The sequence below is a fragment of the Aquila chrysaetos genome, chromosome 12 (assembly GCF_900496995.4).
Source record: "Aquila chrysaetos chrysaetos chromosome 12, bAquChr1.4, whole genome shotgun sequence".
Taxonomy (NCBI): domain Eukaryota; kingdom Metazoa; phylum Chordata; class Aves; order Accipitriformes; family Accipitridae; genus Aquila; species Aquila chrysaetos.
The window spans coordinates 25,068,774-25,090,547 of record NC_044015.1 but is presented as its reverse complement, the minus strand read 5'-3'; the positions used below and the strand labels follow the sequence as shown (position 1 = coordinate 25,090,547).

Genomic DNA, 21,774 nt, shown 5'->3' with positions numbered 1-21,774 from the left:
TCCGTACAACTTAAGCATTCAAGTTACAATTTCTAGTATGTAGCACACCTTGAGTTATGGCACTATTGACTTTCAAAATCACTTAAACTTACTTTCACACCTTAGTAACACTATTCATGGCAGGTCAAATATATTCCTGTGATTGATAGTAACTTTTTATTACATTCTTTTACTTGGATCTATTTATTTATTTATTTTGCTCGCAGCTTAGGAGGAGGTAAGGTGCCAGAAATCTTCAGCACTGTCATCATTTTTATTTTTTAACTAAAAGCTTTTCTGAAAATAGCCGTGCACCAATGTGTAAATCAAACTCTTCCAAGAGGTCTGCTACCTGTGATTTTTTTTTTTTTTATATAGCTTTGCTAGGTTAAAGTTGGAAGATCTGGTTGTTTTAATTGATGTTTTTGCAAAACTTGTGTGGCTGGAAAACTGACAAGAGTCATGTGAATTTCATGTAACTTCTGCATGATTAAAATTAAGGGCAGTAGTGTGGGCTGCCACTAAAAATATTCCCAAGAAAACCATACGGGAGAGACTAGGGGAGAGAGAACCCAGCAGAGACTTCTTTTTCCTGTTCTTCCTATTCCACTGTAGCTCCAAGGCTGAACATAGTAGAAGGGAAAAATGGAAACCATTCTCATGGGAAAAGGGTGGAGTGATATCACTTTTCCTGATAGTAGCCAGGAGGCTGTGGAGAGGGGAGAAACAATAGGAAGCTTTTTGTTTCCCGGGTGGAGTTTCACATTTGACACTGATAAGTGGAAGCCTGATACGAAGGCATCAGGCTGGTAGAAAGGCAGCACCTTCCCTGAGAGCTGCTGGACTTCAGTCTGGGTGTTCCTGCAGGAAACTCCACCCTCTTGTTCTATCTCTGTCTGGTATGTTTTCTAAGCCTTGATGCTGTCGTCTTGTTACTGCTGGCAAAAAGTTGCATGTGTGGGAGATATGCAAATGTGTTGTAATGTTCTGATATAATTTTAGCGCAAGAAAAGAGCAAGCTCTGTATGTAGGTATCGCCAACTGAGCTCCAGTCTTGCAGCTTAGTTTATTTAATAGAGCTGTTAACTCTGAAAAGACATTTACATAGATGTGGGGTAGAGGATCAAGTTCTTAATTTTCTAAGCTTAAAAAGCAGCTCCTATCAAGCCATGCTTCCATAAAACTAAATGCCTTTACAGACAGTAGGAACTGTCTGCATGAGTGTGAAAGAATTGGATCATTTAATGGCATGATTATTGAGGATTTCTGATTATGTGAATTCTCTCATTGCTTGCAGTGCATACTGGGCACTGGAAGAATACTGGCTTTGCTATGAATAACTGACGTGGACTTTATCTTCTCTTGTTTCTCTCAATGTAAAAATTCTAAATACTGTTTTGCCTTACCATTTTTCTTTGTGATTTTCTTTTCAGGTTCAATGAGAACATGATCTTTTTGTGGGAGAGAGGAATGAACCTACTAAAATCCTTTCTCATATGCAGGGTTAAGTATTGCACTCAGGAGGGTAATGTTCCAGTGGAATTGCAGTCTTTTCATAACAATTTAGACTTTGGTAAAGAAAGTGGATGAGTCATTGCAGGGGTTTGATGGCTGAAAAGATTGATATTATGAAAAAACGTATTAAAATTAAAAAATTAAATTAAAATATTAAAAACAAGAAGCCCTTTCCTCTGTGTCCCAGCTTTCAGCCATTCAAAAGATCATCAGATTCCCAGATGTAGTTTAACATTTGAGTACTATGGACATGTTTGTTTTGATGTCTTTCCCTGAACTGCAAATGTTGCTTTTTCTGTGCTTTCGCCTACACATTATTTATAGAGATATAAATGTCAAATTTGGTTTGAGCATTTTGATGAGGTTACAGCACTTTGAAAGAGCCAGATGTTCCCATTATTTTGGTGTGATTGTTAGGGTTAATTATACTTGCTTCATAACCTTTTTGAGTTGCACTGGTATACTAGGTGCTTCATGGGTAAAAGTATTCCAGTTGTTCAGTGTTTGTATGCTCTTGCATACAGGTTCATTTGCTTTTCCTTAATAGGTGCTTGTTAGTCAAGGCCTTATATTTCTACAGGTTTGTGTTTGAGCTGGGTGTCTAATGGCAAACCCTAGGTCCATGGTGCCTTTTTGCCTTTATGCTGGGGTAGTGGTAAGAGTGGAGAATGTTGCAGACTGCAGTGTGACCCTGAAGGGACAACTCCAAACTGGCCCTTTGAATTCAGTTAAATTAGCATAAATAGTCTCTATTTGAGTCGTTTTTCAACTGCAGTAGGCCACAGACAGGGGGTCAATCAAAACCAATTCATGAAAGGTATGGAAGCTTCAGCAACCTTTTGAAGTCCTTTAAGATGTAAATGGATACCCTCTGAGTGCTCCTGTCTGGGGCAGATCTGTGATACAAGGTAGGTCTTGTGGCTCTGATCCTAGAAGAGGTAATAAACTGGGTTTTGTCTTTTTATTAATTAAAATCATGCTACGTGCAGTCCTGGGCATTTTTGGTACTGAATCTTGAATGTTTAGTGCATGGTGAATATGCACCAAGGGATTTGTTTGCTGACAGTGTACAAAAAGCCACTCTCCAACTTTTCTTTCATTTTTATTTATTTATTAGCATGAAAGGTGAATGAAAATGTGTAATAATTTTAACCTCAGCTGTCACTATCATTCATAATTTAAACCTGAAATGCCTCACGTTTTCAGTTCAATGGTCCCCTTGGTCATTAAATCCTGAATTGTAGCTTGGCTGTACTCTTCTGATCAGGCTCCTCTAAAAAGGAGATGGCTGTCAGATATTTGGCTCTGAGATGTAGCTACAACCTTCTGGTGTTGGTGTTTGTGACATTGCATTTTGTCAGATACGTAGGGTGCAGCAGCTGAACCTTGCACTTTTCAAGGCCCGAGTCTGTGAAGAGCTGTCTGAATTTTCCAGCTTGCAGATAGCGATACACTTTGGCCTACTTTAACCATGAACTTTAATTTACCTTAGTCCGAAGTTAAGATTTAGTTGCACTGATGTATAAATTCTTTATAACATTTATCATGTGGTGCAGAGTTACCATGAGTTAGGGTTTTTAGAGTGGAAAAAGAATATGCAGGACTGTTTTGCAAGGATAGCATTGGAGTTAGACTCCAGTTAGTTTTGTAAAAAGGGTTGTTTGACCTTTGTAGTGAAACAACCATTTGCCTTGGCACAAAATACGGAAGGGGAAGGCTTTTTTTTCTTTAATTTGTTTTAAAAGGATTGGAAGTGGGAAATGCGGGGATGATGAAGAAATTTTAGCTGCAGGGAAGGATATACAATTTTATTTATGAAACTAGACATACCTGAATGCTTGTTTTACTCCAGTAAAACCTCCTTGCATAAACGTCACGTGCAGGATTGAGTGGGTGTTCACCTGCTGGGTTGTAGAGAGAAGAGGAGAGGAAAGCAGTTTGCTCTTGAGGGATGCTGGAAAGAAGTGGATGATTTCATGGCTTCAAGTAGATAAAACTTGCTCTGGTGGCAGTATGGGCAGTGGAATTTGACAAGAAGTGCAAGGCAAGAAGGATGTGTGTGACTAGGGTGATACTTCCGTGGAAAGAAGCAGCAGAGTCTGGAATTCATAGCCTGACATTTTTGAATGTGTGAAGTAAGCCAAAGGAAGTTAGTGGGTGTTGGGACATGACTGATTTGCTCCAGTTTGTAGAGTAGGTGTGGACAGAAGGACAGCAAGAAATCACTAGGGTCTGTTTTAACCTAAGAGGCAAAAAATTGTGCAACTGCACTGGTCAGAAGGAAATGTCCCAAGGCACCCTGGGCTGCTCTAGGTCCTGGTGTCTGAGCCTGGTAGTGCAGCTGTATTCATTTCACAACTCCAGAGCTGCTTCACTCTGGATTCCTGCCATTGGAAACCTCCTAATGCAGGGAAGGCCCTAAACAGAAGTAGTTGCAATTACATTTGCTTTTCCTGTGGGATCACTGCAGAAGCCCTGGACGGATGAGATAGGGGTCAGACATGACCTGTGTTTCCTCCAGACCTTAGTTTTTCCTACTCGCAGACTTGCCTGCAGAGAGAGATTTGTGGGTTGAGCAATGGTGCTGTAAGGAGATTCTGTGGCAAAGCGGGTAGATTTGGCTGTTGAAACTTGCCCCGAAGAGCAGGGCTCACCAGGGTAGCTTGCCCCATACACTTGGTCCAGAGCCTGTAAAGCAAGAGTTAACATACACAAAATATGTGGCTAGGCAATGCTTTTGCATTAAACTTTGGTAACTTTTGTAACAGTGTATCTCCTGCTAATTACTTCACTGCTGAATAGGTGAGAAGTGAGGGGTTTTTTTTTTCTTTTTTGTTTTTTAAGCTGAACTGGAAATAGTCCCTACAGATTTTCAGGCTTGGCCACATGAACATTACTTGTCATGTGGTGTGACATCAACTAAGAAATCCTCAGACAGTAAGCCCGCTTGGATTTTCTGACACTTGCCTTTCCTCCTATTCTTGTCACAATTCTTCCATCATTCAGACTGACTTCTTTTGTATGTTTGGGTTATGGGAGGTAACAAAGCCTGTGAAACATGACTATCCATGAAAAATAATACTCTGTGATATTCTTTCAGCTTTTCTAATGGGATAATTTTTCACGTGTACATTTGCATTAATAGCGGTTGGCTTCTAGTTAATAAATACAGGGTCCTGTGAAAATAATAGGTTATTAGGATTGGATGGGTTCCTATGGTGCCCTTAGTGCTGCAGCTTTCACTAGCTAGCTGTGCCGTTGCTTGTGTGCACAGCAGAGTTGTTTACATGTTAGGAATATGCTAGAGGCAAGGAGAAAGGAACAGCTTTAATGTGATGCAGCTTAGATGCTCTGTGGGGGAGGCCTCAGAATTGTTCATAACAGGATCAAATGTCGATCAATGTTTCAGGAAGAATAAAGTTACTTTTTATGAGAAAATTGAAGAATAGTATATTACATGCTTTCCAGCCATCTTAAAGCTGTCTATTTTTGATCCTGTCTAGGAAAATGTCCCTCTCCTGTGGTTCTTTTGAACCCTGTAGAGTATCAGTGGTGCCTAGTATAAGCATCTGTCTGGTCCACTCCTGTTTGACTCCAGCTGCTTCTCTGGGCTGCCTTCGGTAATGAAACAAGTAAGATGCTAGCTTCTTTCAGCTCTTCCATGAAAAGCCTGGTGATCATGTTGTTGAGGGTGCTTCTGGAACATTGTGGCTACTATTAAATTTGTTTTAAAGGCAGATCTGGGGATTTACTGGCTCCATAGCATAAGGAAACAGTTATTCTGACATCAAGCCATGAACATGAGAAAATGGCTTCTCCCTTATTGCAAGGTATGAAAGCTGGAAGGAGAGGCTAAAGACAGAGGAAATGGCTAGAGAGGACTGGAGAAGAAAACAGCTGAAAACCTTCTCCTGTACCTCCAGAGCTATTTTTTGTCAGTGACAGAGAACTGTGGGATGAGCAAAGCTGATCTGTATCTGCAGCAGGCAGTGGCTCTGATCTGAAAATGTATCCCCAGGAAAAAACAATGAGAGCCTAGCTGCGGGGGAGGGAGCATCCAAAGTCAAGACACCTCTCTGCTGGATCTGAACCTGCAATTCCTGTTCCAGGCTGCTTTGCGTTTTATTCAGGTGATGCTTGAAATCTTACAACAAGGGGCTGTCACGTTTTGTGTTAGATTGTGCCCTGTCAGGGCAGCAGGCTGGGGTTTGGGAAAAAGCAGCTGGGGGATGCAGCTTGCGGAGAAAGGGTAGGGACGAGGAGGGAGGGAATGGAGAGGAGTTGTGGAAAATTGTGTCAGAATAAGAGGCTTTTCAAACTAAGGCTAGGTGCCTGCTGGAAATGCTTCTCTAAAACAAACATGGCAACTACAGAGTCATGAATTTATTTACCAGAATTCAAGTTTTTCTGATTGTGTGGTTTCCTGCATTCTTCTTAAAATGGTTTGGTGTTGAACCAGCATCCTGATGTGTTGTGTTGTCTGGGCCTGTCTCCCAAGGGAGATATTTTGGACAGTTACTCCTGAGTAAATCCCTTGTGTGGTTCTGGAGTTAAGGGCTTGTCTTCACATGCCATTGAGAAATTATTCAAGTCAGCTGAAGGTGTGAATTTAAAGTGAATTGCTTCAACTGCCCTACATCTCTGAGGCAGAGTAGTTGAGAGTCACTTTGATTCTGGAAAAGAGCGTCTGAAGAGGGTCTCAAGCAGTTTAATCAATCAATTTTTTTAATTTGTATGGTTTTTGTCTCTTAAGAAGTAATCCAAAGTGCCTTCTGCAGACAAAGCCTCAAAGTGGATTAGGTTATATAGGAAGGCTGTTCTTAAGGATTTGGGAGGGTTTATGTGGATGCAGATGTATTACTAGTCAGGAGTAGCACTTGTATTTTAATGTCACTCTGTACTTTCATCTGAATTTAATATTCAAGTAAGTCCTTCAGACTCTTCTAACCTTAAGCAGAAATTATGAGAGGAATGTGAACTGACTTTAGTCTTTGCAATAGACTTTTGAAACACTGTTACAGCATCTTACAGCTGTCATTAACTGTGTGATGACTGAGAGTTTCAGTAGAAACTTCTAGTTCACATGTTTAATTTTCTATAGTGAATGGAATACACTTCTTAGGTGGGTAAAGCTGCTGATTTCTTGTGAGATTTTCTAAGCTGATGGGGAGGAGGATGAAGAAAGTTTAAGAGGAGTATAAGCCTGCCCAGCAAATCTTGGACTTTGAGCCCAAACTGAGATTCTTCCCATCCCCTACAAAGCTTTTGTTGTATATGTGTATGAAGCAGAGAACTTTGGCAAAATCTGGATAGTAGAAAAAGGCTGAATGTTTTAGTATTTGAGGCTTTTGTGGCAACCTGCATAGTTGTGTTTACCTCAAGCCTAAGAGGAGGGGACAGAGGAATCCAGCACAGGGAGTGTACACTTCAGACTGAACTGTCTGTGCAGATTAATGGCTTTGAATATTTGCTGCCTAATTTAGGGGGAATTTGTTGCAGAAGGTGTGGGTAGGGCTCTCCATTTTGCTTTTTAATGTACTGCTACAGTCTTTTGCCCCCTCCATCACCTTCCTTCCCATTTTGCTGTTTTAATAAGAGGAGGAATGACTGAACTACTGTATGTGTTTTTCCTTAGTCATTTTTGGCTGTGCAAAATAAGTTGCAGTGGCTGATGTACAGCAAGAAGGCACGTTGTTTCCTTTTCAGCTACTGAATTTAGATTCTTGCTAAACATCATAAGGAATTTCTGCTCTAACTAAATGCATGCAAATATGTGCTTCAGGAGCTGTGTGGGACTCCTGATTATGCGGAAAAGTCCATCATATGTGTTGAACTGCAGAATTGCATCTGTAGACTGCTACCACCACGCTTCTAGGATACTTAACAGATCACTGTGTATGAACAGTTAGCATATTTATTTAAATAAAGTTGTGAAACTGGAAGGTTCTGAATGTTTTTCCTACTATTGTGGCAATTACAAAACCAAATGTTGTGGTTCTCTTGCTGAATACATTCAGTTTTATTGCCCTGTGAAAGACTTGGTCCTAGAGGCAAAGGCCTGATTCTGTACTAAAGTTTAGTCGACTGCATGTGCAAATCCAGGTAGAGCATAGATGCTTCCACCTTGGGCAGATAAGGAATGTTGTTTCTAAACTCAGAGCGCATGTGCTTTGCACTGCCTTTCTTCTCTGCTGAGGAGCACTGCAGTTTCTGTGGTAGTGCCACACCGGGACAGGATGGAGGTCAGTTTGTTTTGCCTTGTTCATCAAACAAGCAGCAGATGGCTGGTAGTATGTAGAAGCTATTAACCTGGGTGAGGGTCAGGCTGATGAGGAGGAGCCTGAGTGTATTTGTTGTCCAGTCTGGTTGACTCACCAAATTGGGTGACTTGGTAAATGCCTTGCCTGTATAGTCAAGGAATAGGAGAAATTAATATAGATCTTTTTAAAAATGCTTTTTGGAGATGTCTGAAATCACTAATCACTGAAATCACTAAGTAAACATACAGGTTTGTTTCCCTTCATGCACTGTTTTGTTTTGTTGCTTCTGAGATGCTGAACATCCTGTTGGCATCATGGGAGGGTGTTCAGTACCTTAGAAATTCAGCCCATTGCCGGTCAGCTCTTGTTGCAGCTCTTCAGCTGAGACAGCTACTGTGGACTTTGGTATCACACAACTGGAAGCTGGTGGTTGCCATGGGACCATTGAGTGTGACCCAGTTACGTACAGGATGGACAAACAGAGAGCAGCCCCAAAGAAATTACACTTAATGCTTCAAAAGAGCTTATTTGTCATCACAGAGAACCTGATGCTATTGTAGGAAGAAAAATGTGAATGGAAAACAGAGATCTCTATAAGAAGATACTAAATAGCCCAAAAGCTGAAATTCTGGTTTAAAGAAAAAAGACAACTACTACACTAACAGCCCTATGGCTTCAGGATACATCTAGAAATTTCAAAGCAAAATACAGTAATTAATGGGACAATGGATACATGAGAATTAGCACACATTAGAAGTTAGGAAGTAAGTTAGAGAATTAACTCTGCATATTTTCTACAGCTGAAGTATGTTAGGAGACAAATAATTCCAGTTACTAGATGGAGATAATAAAGTAGCTCATGCAAGAAAAGTACAAGTATTTGTTAATACTGTTCCATATTTGGGAAGGTGCAGAATGTGATAACCATGAATGCCAGTACAACAGAGAATTAAATTAATCTTAATTAATAAAGGTTTATTACCTTCTATGGATAGATATGTGTAAATCAGCAGTGCTATGACTTGATTGTTTTAAAGAGCTTGCTGAAAAGTCTGCAGGCCTGCAGACAATTTTTAATAACTGTTGGTATTGAGGGTCTTAAAATTAACTGTGCTGGAGTAGACAAGGGAAGGATGGGTGACCGATTTAACCATATTCCAGCTAGCTTGACATTAATCCTCATCAAAATACTGGAAAAGTTAATGTGGTATTCAATTGATAAAACATTAGACAGATTCCTATCAGTCTGTATCACTTCAAGGGAAATATGTCCTAGCAAACATGGTGACATGATGGAAACTTAAGTTTTACTTGAGAGAGGGGCCTGCATGGGATGTAGTAAAGCTATGTCTTCAAAAGGCATCTGATGCAGGGGCAGGGAGACAATCCAACTCTTGCGGTCCCCTACTACTCCCTAGCTCCTCTCAAGTGCTACCTATAGTTCCCTTTCTTGGCAACAGCAGAGGTAGTCAGTTAGGACTTTGACATACCTTTGGGACTCCGGTCCTGACACGTTAGTGCTATGTGGTATTGCAAAAGTAAACGAATTAAGAACTGACTAACTGATGTTTAAAAGTTAGTCATTGGTGGTGAATCATTATCAAATGGGAATGCTTCTAGAAATCTGTTTTAAGTATTGAGGTGAGGCCAGATTCCATTGAACCTTTTCATCAGGTACCTGGAGACAAGGACAGGATCTGTACTGATACAATTGGTAGGCCATATCATGTGGTAAGCGAGGACAAGGCAGCTTGTACAGAATAATTTGGGTATCCTGGTGAGCTGTATCAATCAAAAGTGCATTTTAATATAGTCTGATGCAAGCTTGTGGGGCCTGCAGGTGTTGTACTTCAACGTAGTGACAGAATAGCAGCTTGGGGAGAAGACTACTTGGGGGTACATTGAGTAAACAACTGGACGTGACTGCCCTCTTGCAGGGCAGCAGAGGTGTGTAAGTTTGGGTGTGTAAGCAGGAGGGGCAACGGGCAAAATAAGGTGAATTGTGTATGATTCTGGGGTTGTGAGCAGCCTGTTGAAAACAGGAGTGAGTTCAGGAAAGAGTCAGAGGAGATATCTGAAGGCTGGGTGGTGTTCAGGTACCACAAGGAGAGCCTGAAAAGCTCAATCTGTTGCTGGATCTGTTGTTTCTTGATAGATAAATGGGGTGACTTGATAATTGGCGGGGAAGCATCTTCTGATGGAGAGCACGCTGGAGGCTAAAAGGCTCACAGAAACAGGCGTAACGTGGAACTGATGGCTGGGAGCTGAAATCAGGCAATTGGAAAGAAGACATGCATTTGTAATGGTGAGACAGCGTAAGCGCTGGAACAAGTAAATGACAAAGGAAAGTGGTGGATTCCACCCAAAATGTTCCCAGGGCTGAAAGCTTTTCTGGAAGTGTTCTGTTAGGCAAACAAAGGTTTGGCTTACAGTTACATGTAGCCCTCTGGTCTAAATACAGGAATAATTGAGTATAGTGGTCTGCAGTATCCCTTTGGCTTCAGTAATTCATAGATGGTACTATACAAACCTGCAAAACAAAATGTTCCTCATATGCTGAATAATTGAGCAGCAGCTGGCCTCTCTCATATACATACACACACAATATATACTTTCTATGTATATACATACATACGTGTGAGGCACATACGTGGATGGTGCCTCTTTGCCTGAGATACGTAGTTCCTCTGTTATATTTTTCGAGAGCAACAGAAGAAATTGGAGGCCACAAGTGGTTGCCAAGAGTTTCCTAGCCATGTGTATGGTTCTGGTTTGAGTCCATGAAGGAAACGTGGGTGCATTTCCACTCTGCTTATGCTAGGAAGTAATTCCTCTCTGCAGGGTGGATTAGCTTGTGTGTAGCACTGGCTGAACTCTGCTTTCCTCTCTCTGGAACTGATCTTTCTTGCGTATAACCAGTTTTGGAATCTTTGTGCGGCTCTTCTTTTGCAAGGTAGTAGCTCATGTCTTTCTGTTCCTCTTCTTGAAGGTGCATCTGAAGAAGTGACAAGGGAAAGTAGAATGGAGTGAAGTAAGTGCAGCAGGAGGCTCACAAGCAGTGAGTTTATAAGCAACATTTTTGAGTTTTGGTTTTTTTTTTTTTTCCTAGTGGACAATTAACCTCTGGAACTCGCTGCTGCATGATACCATTATGGGTAAGAATTAATATGATTCTAGGAAGGATTAGGCACCTCAGGGAATGAAATTATTTAGTTCCATATAAATTTATAAAACCTCTTGTTCTAGGGTTTAAAAACATTTTGTAACAGTGGGGTCTAATGCAGTGGGCAGATTATAATTGTTTACTAGGAAACTTCTTTTGCTGTAACATCTGTTTCTAGCTACTTTCAACAACAGGAACTGGTGATTCAGAAGTCTGTTTCTAAATTTGAGAAGGAGCGTAGTGCTGGCTGAAGGAACACTGAGGGTGTGTGTATGAAGGGGAGGTGGTGATAAAGGGAGAACGTAACGTGCATGCTAAAATGTGTCATTGTGCCTCTGATTACAGGACGTACATGCTGATCTACAAACAGAATATACATGGATCAGAGTAACAAACTGGTTTTGTGCATTCAGCTTTTCAGTGATCATACTTGTATTGTGTCCCTCAGTTGTATTTAAAGTAATTGATCTGCAGAGAAAATGCACGGTTTTATTTGAGGATTGATGTCTTCAGAAGTGGAGAGAGGAATGGAATGGAGCAAAGAGATTTAAGATGTGGAAGGAAGAAGGTCTAGTTGCCGTTTTTTGTTGAGCAGAAGTCTCCAATTTCCTTTATTAACTACCTTCTGATACTTGTTTTGGAGAAAGCTTCTCTCTGTTAAGTTGAGAGTTACAACTGTTTCAACCTTCATTACTTTTCTTTTCCTTTTTTTTCCTCCCAAGGTTACATGCAGGCGCACACAGGCACACCCACAACTTTATTTGTGTATGACAATTGCATCTGGTAGATACTAATGGACAGAAATCATTGACAAGGAGGTATAGGTACAAGCATAATGACTGTGAGGGTTGTTTCACTGCTTCTTCCCTTTCATTGTTTCCAAGGACTGGGAGTAGCTGCTCAGCCTTGCTGTCAGTGTCTACCTGAGTATGCTCCTGAGATGTCACTTGAAGAGCAGAGAGCTCTTCTCTGTGTGTCACTGTTTGTGTCCACACAGAAACACATGTACATACTCAAAGAAAACCACTCGGCTCCTGGATGTGTCTTGTGACCCATGTCTTTGCACTGTCCAAGAGTCTTGGAAAGGAATCTGCAGAATTGCAAAGAGGAGGAGGGAAGTCTTAAACAAGAACATCAGAAGAATGGTAATGCAATAAAAGTTTTAAAACTTGAGCAAATGCAAAAGATCAAGCATTTTAGCATCTCTGTCCTTGTAGGTGGGAATGGTTATTTTGTGGTTGTGCCATTCGTGGTCCAAAGATGGGACCAGTGAGTGGACTTCCTTTGAAGCTCTGTGGAAGGATAAAAGTAACAGTTCAGTCCTACATCCCTGGGCTGCCTGTCTAGCTTAATATAGCACTAATCTGGCAAATCATCAAGCAGGGATGCTGGACCTTTCAACAGAGGAAAATACAATGTTAAAGTCATAGATGTTATGAATTAGCTCTTAAGAGCTGCATCAAGAAGCACAGTTGGTAAGTGTGGTATTTTGTGGCTCTTGTGTGAATGCCATATTTTTCCCTGTGTGCAGTCATTCCAACACAAGTTAAATTCTTTGTTGTAGAAAAAGCTAAATATTTTGGAATGCTGAGTCTGAAACACAGATGATATACTGCAGCAAAAGACTCCTGTGGGATTTTTTTACGAGATGGATTTTATTTGTTAAATGAGTTTTCAGTAGTTCTTCAGTACATGCTATTGTATTGCTTGCGTGATGTCTTAGAATGTCACTGGTCTGATCTGGGCTGTGATGACTGAATAAATTGCATCATTTGCTAACTGTGGAAAGATGGCTTGATCCGTAAGAGACATTTGTGTATATGTGAGTTTTGTAATGTAATTGTAAATCATAAATTAAAGATGATCAGTTAACGCCAAATACGAGCTGTATTCATAGCTCTTGGTGTTCTTGTCTGCCCACAGGAGTTTCAAGAGTTAAAGGGGATCGTAGAGGAAACTAAGCTGCTTTTGTACTTTGTTTGAGGGGGGGACAGTAATGAAATAAGTTATGTAGTCTAAGACATCTTGAAAATGGAGACTTTTAAGTGGTCTTTGGGCTTCTACCAAGGAACATGCTGCTGGCATTTTGGTTTTGTGCATTAGAGGAAAGAAAACACTAGAAATCCCTCAGCTTTCATCTATAGAGAAATAACTGCACTTTGCTGCTATGTTTTGGCCGTATTGGTTTTTGGCATGGTTGTGGTAATTTATGGTTTTATATCCTGTGGGTTTTCAGTGACTTAAATTACTAAGAAGAAATAGTTTGTCCTGTGGTCGTTGGTGAGATGGTGTTACAGTTGGCAGGGAGAGCTTGTCTAGGAGTTGGAGGATCAGACCTGTGTCTTTTTTGGCTTTGACAGTGACAGCTGTCTCGAAGGAGGACTGGAGAAGACTATAGTAGCTGGCTGTGGTGACATAACCTGCTTGATTGTGCCTTGCTGACCTTTGCCTTGGACGATAGAGGTGTAGAGCTCCTAATTCAAAAGCTTGAATGCAAGTCTCACCTGGAAAGTTTGAGTATTTCATGTTAATCTGCTTATGCTTTTGCTTATTGCTAATAAACTTTCATTTTGAGTCTGTGTTACAGTGAGGGGGTAGAAGGATCTTTATTCAGATCTCTTCAAATTGCAGCTATTCACAAACAGCAACTCAGAAGCAAGAAATCATTTTATGTAACTGGATAATTTCAAGTGTGCCATCATCACACAATTTTTTTTTTTTTGTTAACTGAAGGCAGTAAAGATTCCCTAATAAATGAGTCACAACAGCATTAATGCTCTTATTTATATAACTTGAGATCTTGTAGTCTAAGCTTGTTGGCCTTTACCTCCATGAGTGTTTTTATTTTTGGTGGGGGTTTTGTTTTAAAGCCACTTCATGATTACTCATTTTGTTTGTTACTTGTACATATACAGCCAGTTGTATCTTCTCCCTTTAGGGGTGGAAGTAAAGCTTTATTACAACTCACTTCTCTTAATTTGACAAAGCAAGTATCAGTGAATATGGCCAGCTTCAGCAAGAAAGTCTATGCAGAGCACTGAGAAGCATTATCCCCAGATTAACTGTATGTGGAAACCTTAGGTACACTCCCAGAGGAAGAGTTGCAATAACTGGGGAGAAATAGTTTTATTTGTGAATTGTACACCCATGTGGAAATAGCAACATTTCCTGCTAACTTATATCCTTCAATGATATCTTTGTTAAATCGCTTTTCAGAATAGAGTCACATATTAAGGAATAATTCCAACACACTGCTTACACTAGCAAACTTTTTTTAGGGTGTCTTTACTTTGTGACTTTTCCTGTAGTCAAAGTGTTGCTAATGTAGAAGATAAAAGGAGATTTATTCCTGTTTCTAGCCCATGCCATAGACTTAAAGGTTCTTCCTTTTATAACTGGTCAAGCTCAAAACTTTGCCTTCCTCAAACACTCTGCCGTGTTATAGAGTATGAAATCTGATGCAATTCAACTGAATTTTTGGGCTGTAATCTTTTTGAGACAGGATTACACAATGCATAATGCAGTAAGGCTTTGATATAGAGTAGGAAATTGAACCTTTTATGCAACATAAATATCAAGTGCTAGCACAGCCTAGCTCTTTGTCCAAAAATGGCTTTTTTTTTTTTTGTTTGAATATGAAGGACCTCTGACCAAGACCCAGGAGCTGAGTGCTACACAAGGAGCATAGAGCATACAATGCAAGTATTGTGAAAGGTAGTGGCATCTGATGCATGACATGATGAGACAGAGAGAGGATGCCCCTAGTGAGTCAGGAGCGGGATTACCATTTGTATGTCATATAAAGAATGTTTTAACCCAACAGTAGCTCTGCCACTCATAACAGAGCTAGCAGCACAATAAGCCATTAGCCCCATTTGGGAACAAGGCTGCAACTTTCTTTTAAGCCTAAAGAACGATGTCTGTCTGACTGCCAGCCAGCTGTTGTACTGGCTCTTCCCTTTCTTGGCTTCAAACCCAGAATAACAGCCATCTCATGTCTGCTTACATGTGGTGAGCAAGGATCCAACTTTGATATTTCTGCAAAGGCCTTGTAATCCAGGACCATTTCAATGTGAACATGGATATGGCTGTGTCCATGTGCAAGAATTTACAGCCTACAGCAGTAGCACATCACCTGCCTTCTTGAAGTCACCATTTCGGGTGTCTCCTGCAAGGTCAATTGGTGCTGTGTGCGGATATCCCAAACTTTGTGACGAGGGCTGGTGAAGGGTCGTTCACTTTGGCTTCCTAAAGCAAGTCTGTTCTTGGGAAACTGAAACCAGTGAAGGCTTAAAAGAATAGTTTAATTTTGTTAATCCAAAGTTTCTCGGTGGTGTTATATCTAAGAGAAAGGGCTTTTATTGTTAGCCTTTGAGGAACTTGAAATGGAGATTAGAATTGCTGTTTAGCCTAAAAGGGAACAAAAACTATCATAGAGTTCTGGGCCTTGATAAGCTTTTTCTTATTTAAAATAGTGTACCTGAGGCATCATTTGGCAGGCAAAATTCTTGGTCAAAGACAGGCTGTTACAAAACTTTATAATAAATTAAATGGATGGTTTCGTTCATGTTTTGGTCTGGCCATGACAAATCGTAAACTCTTAACTGACGGTTTATGGGAATGTAGTCATATGTATATTATTGCTGTACACCCACATGCACAGGCAGTAGTCCAAGTGTGCAGATGAGATAACAGGAGCATATAAATAAAGCAGTTGGCTAGTTGTCCTAACATTCTTGAGTAGATCCTTGTTAAAATAGTGCCAGTCAAACTTATGAATAGATCTGGTGTATCGAAGATTACTCACATTCAGCTATGACACGATAGAGGTCACTGTGTAGGCAATTTGCGGCCATTTTGTGTCGTGTTGAGTCAACGATTTGAAATGCAAACTGAGAGCTCAAGTAATCCCTGCTGTCCCCTGATAGTTGCAGGTTGCCTCCAGGCTACCCTCTTCCAAGAGAGGGATGTTTGCAGGCCCTTAGGGCCATGCCACCTGATCACTGGGGAGTGTGAGGAGGTCTCTGTATGCCTGTGGGAGAGGAACACTGTAGTTGTTCTCTCTCCCACCACCACCGCTGCACTAGAACTGGTGTTTTCTGGCGCTCTTAGAAGATAAAAGCGACATTTGCTCCATTGTTCGTGCTTCATGTATGTGAGTAGGTGATGCGCTGTCCATCGCACATGCCTATAGAAATACTGCTGGAAATGATGGTAAAGAACAATTTGCCTTAGGACAGGTCCTGAGTCTCCACCTTGTTCTGCACAGGACACCAGGACAGCAAGGGGGGCTGGATTGCCCCTCTTTCCCAAAGCCTTGAGTTATGCTTGGTGGAAGGCACAATGAGAGCCAGGACTCTGAAATCAGTGGTAATGTACTTGCATGAGCTCAGACTTTCCATTTCCCCTGTTTTTTGAAATGTTAGCATGCTGGTGGAAGGGCTAGAAGATGATTTAGAAGGAAGGGACCCTTCTTCTCCCAGGTCAGTATGATGCTAGTGCCGTGTCGTGAACTTGCCTGCTGGTTACCCCTGCTTGCACAGAAACTCGTGGGGACCTGACTGGGGCCTGCTGGAGGGATGTCAAAATTACCTGGCTTGGCTGTGTATTGAAACAATGGCAACAACAAAACCTAACTCTCTTGTTTTCCTCTAGTCAGAGGGCAACTCTCCTTTTATTTCTGTAGCAGCTGGGAGGTGGCTATTGTGCTGCTTTAAGTGATGAGTAACTTGCCAAAGCAAGTTCAAATGGCAAGCACCTGGGGTAAGGGAAAGCTGCCTCTGGACCGATTTCCCCATTTGGCAAGCAGATAGCGTGTTGACTGTAAAAGTCAGACAGACAGTGACATGGTACATGACTGCATGTCTGTGAAGGTGGCTGCCAAAAATGTTGTTGCGAGTGCCTGGGGAAGGCTGTAGCAATCATGGCAAGGTGATAAGGGCTGGAGCAGGAGTGGCATCTGTCCATAGATGAGATTGTATAAAATGTCTCCTTTCTATATTTTTATTTCATTTATTTGAGGTTAAGTGAAGTACATACTCGGAAAGCTTCACTGTCTGTTTTAAAACAGATTTGACTGGACAGGAAAGCTTCATTGTCTGTTTTACTGGAAAGGTAAGTTTCAAGCACTGTTATGTTTAGTGCCTTATTTGTGAGATAGCATCATCCTCAAACCAGTGGGAAGGAGTATAGCTAAGTATATAGGAATGCTGTAACTGTAAACGAATTTATCGAGACATAATGTTAAGCCTTTTCAAAGATAGCAGTGCATTAAAATGTTAAGTTTGATTATACTTTTAATTATGCTGCTATCCCACTTTTGGGGTTTTGTTTTTTGTCTTTGAATTTTACGGCCACAAACATGCTTCTCGTTGCCTAACAAATAATCACTTTTAGATTGTAAGCCTTCAGGGGCAAGGGTTGTCTGCCCCCTCCCTGCTGGAGAGCCCTTAGTGCAGAGGTTACAATTGCAGCTGGAGCATTTGGGTCAAATCATAATATAAATTTAGCAATCGTAAATATTTAAATTGGAGGCTGTATGGATCTGTTGCTGCTGGTGAATGGCCGCAAGCAACACAACTGAGCCTTACTGAACCTTTTTGCAGAGCTGGAAGCTTACTTGTTAGAGCAGGAATGCTACAGTCTCAGGGAAGACAGCAAGTCTTTTGGAACATTCTTTCTATTCTTAAGGCAACATTTTGAATGGGGTTTTGAGATAATAAAGCATAAGAAGGAAGGAGGTGATCTGAACTCATCAGCAAAATTTCAAAACAACAGCCTCCAAAATACGTGTTGTAGCGTAATTCCTTTTTATGCTTAAGTATTGAGGTTGAAGTACACACCCTGAACCAAACAATTATGGGACTAGATGGACTAAGTAAATAGCTTACCGCTTACAGAAAGCAGCTTAAGTTTAGAAGAGGAAAAAGAAATATAGTAAACTTAAATAAATCCCTTTGAGGATAAATGCTTCAGCTGCAGGCATTTTTCCTGGCATGAAACCACTGGAGATTCACCTATTGGAAGCTTGGCAGGAATGTGTTAACATTAATAAGTCATCTGTTGATGAGAGTTTTATGTGAGAAGTCGTCGTTGTTACCCGTCTGGCAGGATGTCCGAAGCATAGAAGATTTCTTTGCTAGATAAAGAGCAGGTAGGGTTGGGAGTAAGCTATCTGTTGTGTGGTGTCTATGCAGGGTTGGGGGAGACAGGATGGTGGGAGGGGTGTCGGAGGCTGCTTAGCAGTTTTCTTGAGTAGTTTCTGTGACATGTCTTTACAGCTAGTCCTTGGCTTGAGTGAGGAAGTCTCCCCTTCTCCCTGGGGAGAAGAGAAGCTGTGTGACATTTAAGTAGGAACATAGTTTGACAATTGTCCCATAAAGAGTTGGAGAGACTGTGTATTTGAAAACTGAGGGTGCAGCCTATTTATTGAGCTGTAAACTTGCTTTTTTATCAAGGGAGCTTTGTGTTGGCATAGTGGGTAAAAGGAAAGGTGGAATTAAAGTGTGCTTTTTCATATCCTGATTCTCAGCTGCACTTACCTGATGCACCTTCCTACTGCTCTTGCCACGGAAAAGATCTTGGCAGAAACAGAGGAACTCTGGTGTGCAAGTAGGAGGCTGGTGTTTACATGTAGCTTCTTGTGTTGCTGGGTGCTTTTCGGTGTTTGGTTTTTTGTGTGTGTGAGTGTTTGTTTAATTTGCTTTTGTTGTTTTAATTTTTTAATTTAAGTGTGACCTTTCCTAGATTGCTTTTAGCTAATGGATGTAATGGAAGTATCACTGCAGGTCCTTGAGAATGCAGTAGCTCATATGTGTGCAAATCTTATACATGAAACTTCTGTTTAATGTGTAACCCAGTGAGAGTCACTGTGTTTGCTGTTCTCTCTGAAGAGATGAACCAACTCGGGTACGGAACAATGGAGCCTGTTTTTTAGTTAAAGGAACTTTCTGTCAGCTCTTGGCTCTAGGTCTCCATGAGGATGCTGTAAATGTTCCAGTGCAAGGTTGCTGGCATGTCCATTAAAAATAAGGAGGAGGAAAGTATTCATTGAAAATAACTTTAGTTACTCAGTAAACCTGCTTCCATTCTGATGGGAATACAGTTTAGAAATTAAGTAAACCTAGACTTTACTGCCATGAGTTAGGGCGGAGAGGTCATTTTGCCCTTAAGAGGGGCTATTAAAACCTACAGCAACATGAACTTCAGCAGCACACTTCTTTTTCTTTGGTAGGCACTCCTTCCTATTCTTTAGGTATGTTTAGGGTGTGTAGTTAAAGATACTAATATCCTGTAATAAGATTTGTATCTTTACATTCTGTGGCTTAAACTCACCAAACTAGCAGCTCTATGCCAAGTTCAATTTCTTACTGCTTTTGAAGTTGCCCCTGTTCCAAGTGAATCCAGAACAAGATGAGACAGAGACTGGCAGCATGTGTGGTTGTGGATCAGAAAGCAGTATTTTTCAGAGGAATTGCATGAGTCGCTGAGTGCCATCTTTACCTGAGGTCAAGCTATTTCGTATAACAAACTTTGTAGCCATGTGGACTTATTTATGTAAAAGCAAATTTAAATAACATCTCAAGGTCTAAACCATTTTTAACTGTTCTGTTTTTCAGATTTCTAAACCAAAAAGGAAATACAATTGTGTTGTAATTTTCTTCCTTTTTCTCTTCCAATCCTTTTAATGACTTTTTAAAAAAAATTATATTGCTGGGGTTTTTTTAGTGATAAAAAGAAGTCTCAAGGGACTAGAGTTACCAGATGTGCTTTTATTTTGGTGCAGCTTGCTTTTGCATCTTGTTAAATTCCTAAAGTGCTCTGGTCAGTGGAAGCACCAGATGTTTACTGTGTGTTCCTGTACTTCTAATAGCAGTCGTGAAAACACTGCAGAAACATCACTGGCTTAAAGATAGGGGAACAGCAGATTTTGAAATGGCAAAGGGATTAAATGTTTAACAGTTGAGTGCAAGCAGCTGTTAAGAGTTTATTGGATGGTGTAACTTTTAATTGCATTGTATGTCCATGTCAGCACAGGTTAAATCAACTGCAGTAACTTTCAGTTGTGTCTGTATTTGAGTAAAAGTGCTTAAACAGGGGGTCTTGCACATACATGTTAGGCTGTCTTTTCAAGAGGACCGGTTTGGGTATGTTTTAGGAATTCTGTGAAATGAGATACAAAGTGTCTGCTCACTGTTTTTGCTGTAGTCTGGCTAGGTGAAACAGAAAATGCTGTCGGAGATCTGATCACTCAGACTTAGCGTCACTGCTTTGATCACCGGTGATGTGCTGCCTTGGATAAAAGAAGAGCGAATTGGTATTGCATAAATAACAGCAGTTGAAACAGCAGTATAAGGTTTGGAGTGCATGTGCCGGGGTAGCATTGGAGACCATAAAGGCGTGAGAGAAGAGATGGGAGAAGGAAACGAGTGGAGAGGAGCACCTTGAGCACCCCTCTGCATGGGTCTCTGCAGCTAGTAAAGAGCTCAGTATTATAACTATATGTGTTACAGTTCAAGTCAGTTAACGACATGTGATTTTACAGTTATTAAAAAAAAAACCAAAAACACCTAGCAAGGCAACATGCAAGAAACCAAGAGAGATGAGGCATGTTCTTTGCCTTCATCTGCAAGGTCTTTGTTACTCTGCTGTAGGATTTCTGTTCAGGCAGTTGTGCTATGCAAGATTCATGTTCTTCCCAAGAGAAATTGCCTGTCGAATACCTGTGTGTTCATGTTACTTACAGATACGAAAAGTGTAAGTTCAGTATTTACCCCTGCTGGGGTCTAGCCTCATTAGTCATCTCTCTTGGCTTCTTGCATGTTGCCTTGCTAGGTGGTGTGGGGTTTTTTGTTTTTTTTTTAATAACTGTAAAATCACATGTCGTTAACTGACTTGAACTGTAACACATATAGTTATAATACTGAGCTCTTCACCAGCTACAGATACCCATGCAGAGGGGTCCTCAAGGTGCTCCTCTCCACTCGTTTCCTTCTCCCATCTCTTCTCTCACGCCTTTATGGTCTCCAATGGTACTAAACTGCGTGAAGTGAGGACAGAGCAGTGTTGCTGAATATTCAGCTTAGGATCTCTCTGAGCTCTTCGAGGTCAAAAACTGACAAGTCGTATTCTGAAAGATACTGAGCGCCTGCACTGCACTCTGAAGCCTGGGAATAAATGTGAATAAAAACTGAAGCTTGTAGTTTTGGTCAAAAGCAGCCCTCTTTTAAGAGCATGGCCCAGGAGTACTGCAGTAGGCAAAGTGGGAAGTTGCTCATTTTCTGTGCTGTGTGGACACAGAACTCGCATGTGGGGAACACAGAGTAATTGTGTTAGTAATCTTTGGGTGCTTTGGGGAGCTAGTCAGAAGTACAGCATTGGGCTCCTGTTTTGAAAGTAACCCTTAAACAGACCTCTCCAGTCATTTACAGCAAGGCAAGAATGAGGTACGATTCAAGAGTTTATTGTTAGGGAAATCATGGCTGCTAATACTGCTTTTTAAATATCACGTTGATTACAAAACCATCTGTGTAGGAGTGGTGTAAAGCACTAGACCTTCAAAGAGCTGGTAAACAAGGAAGATGCAGTGTAAACACTTAAATAGCAGGATCCAAAAGTAGGTTAGAGTGTTACACAACCTGAAAAAGCCCAGCTTTGAAGAGCAGAATTTTTGAAGATTTAAAAAAAGAAAAAAGTTTTTTATAGATTTAATTTTTGTAAATGGATACTAATTTGACATTGATTATATAAAGTAAGAATCTTATTTTTGTCTCCAACTTACTGAAGCCTAGTATTTCTGTATGCAGTCTCAGAGAAATTAGATTGTGATAATTTTTCATTTACCGAGTTCCTGTGGGT

The 21,774-nt window shown here is 40.8% G+C and overlaps 1 protein-coding gene across 14 annotated transcripts in view; it reads left to right on the top strand.

Moving 5' to 3' along the window:
• Nucleotides 1-21,774, top strand: part of LRRC8D (leucine rich repeat containing 8 VRAC subunit D) — a 54,960-nt gene that overhangs the window by 20,939 nt on the left and 12,247 nt on the right. The window contains exons 1-9 of one of the 14 annotated variants that reach the window (XM_041127587.1): nucleotides 783-878; nucleotides 1,413-1,482; nucleotides 10,744-10,785; nucleotides 11,263-17,031; nucleotides 17,988-18,070; nucleotides 18,664-18,825; nucleotides 20,125-20,386; nucleotides 21,113-21,115; nucleotides 21,480-21,484. The exons of 2 other annotated variants lie outside the window; for them this stretch is intronic. The gene's annotated coding sequence lies outside the window, so the exon portion shown is untranslated. Of the gene's footprint in view, nucleotides 1-780; nucleotides 879-1,412; nucleotides 1,483-5,529; nucleotides 5,625-10,743; nucleotides 10,813-11,262; nucleotides 17,032-17,987; nucleotides 18,071-18,663; nucleotides 18,826-20,124; nucleotides 20,387-21,112; nucleotides 21,116-21,479; nucleotides 21,485-21,774 lie in introns of those variants that run through there. 11 more of the 14 variants (XM_041127583.1, XM_041127584.1, XM_041127586.1 and 8 more) reach the window with 11 other exon arrangements.